The sequence below is a fragment of the Amphimedon queenslandica genome, unplaced genomic scaffold (assembly GCF_000090795.2).
Source record: "Amphimedon queenslandica unplaced genomic scaffold, v1.1 AMPQUscaffold_5090_Cont22935, whole genome shotgun sequence".
Taxonomy (NCBI): Eukaryota; Metazoa; Porifera; class Demospongiae; order Haplosclerida; family Niphatidae; genus Amphimedon; species Amphimedon queenslandica.
The window spans coordinates 1-1,150 of record NW_003554602.1 but is presented as its reverse complement, the minus strand read 5'-3'; the positions used below and the strand labels follow the sequence as shown (position 1 = coordinate 1,150).

Sequence of the window (1,150 nt, the reverse complement as noted above, 5' to 3'; positions counted from 1 at the left end):
CTTCATTTTTATATTTTTTCCCTGATATATATATATACATTCACTTATGTTGTGAAGAAAGTTTGAGCTTATTCTCATCAAAATTAAATTTTATAAATTAATTTCCAAAAGTTAAACTGTCCTATATACTACATGCATATTCAGTTAATAGCAAAAGTATAATAGTAGCTCACGCTAAAGAACAATGATAAACAAAGTAGGATATTACAATAATATAATGGTTTACCTGTAGTTTCTGATGTAAGAGACAACAAGACATGTCAGGATGACTCTTCCCTAAACTGAGACAGTTCATGTACATAATGTAAACTGATAGTTAATTATAGTTACCTTGGTAACGCTATACCATTCTCCCACCTGTAGCGCAGTTCCTGTATCACTTCATACCAAATATGAGCCATTGCTTTAAGACCTAGAGACACACAATACAATATGACCTTTGATAGTGTGTGTACATATGTAGTGGAATGAGCATACCGTATAGCAGGAAATTTTTGTTGGGTGCTAATTTTCATTTGCTTCATTGGCTATTAATTTGTAAGACAATGAAATTTTAATCGAACTAAAAGTTTGACCCACGACAGATCCTCTTTTCACTACAGCCACAGCATAGCAGTCGGTGGCATTATCAGGATCAACACAAAAGGCAGTTCTTCTCCGACTGATGGGCTCTAAATGTCTTTATAATGTGGTAACCACAAACCATAGATATTCTTCCATCTTAAACCATACACGTGGCACAAATTAAATAGGCATGACAGTGAAAAGTATAACAAAAATAAAATCAACAAAAAGATCTTGTAAAGCCTGCTTAAAAAGACAACGAAAGTTTCTGGCAACAAAAATTTCCTGCTACAATGTATACATGAATATTGAATTTTACATTGTGTGCATGTACATGAATATTGAATGTACATTGTGTATGTCACAGTAAGTTTATACATACCATAATCATTATGAATGTTACAGAAAGCTTTGGCTAGACGCATTGTGAGACTATTAGGAGGAGCTGACTTTAATTCACGAGTGACAGAATCCTTAAGATAAATAATGATAACATGATTATTGTGTAATGAAAAGATAAGACAAACTTCAGTTAATTGTTCATGGCCAGAGACACTGCTACCAGGAACAGAATCAGGAAACAAAC

The 1,150-nt window shown here is 33.2% G+C and overlaps 1 long non-coding RNA gene across 1 annotated transcript; it reads right to left on the bottom strand.

Moving 5' to 3' along the window:
- Nucleotides 1–211: 211 nt before the first annotated feature.
- Nucleotides 212–1,037, bottom strand: LOC109592470 (uncharacterized). The gene is made up of 3 exons (XR_002190370.1): nucleotides 947–1,037; nucleotides 331–412; nucleotides 212–281 (listed from the first exon to the last, which is right to left on the bottom strand). It is a non-coding gene; the product is annotated as an uncharacterized LOC109592470 (long non-coding RNA).
- Nucleotides 1,038–1,150: the final 113 nt, after the last annotated feature.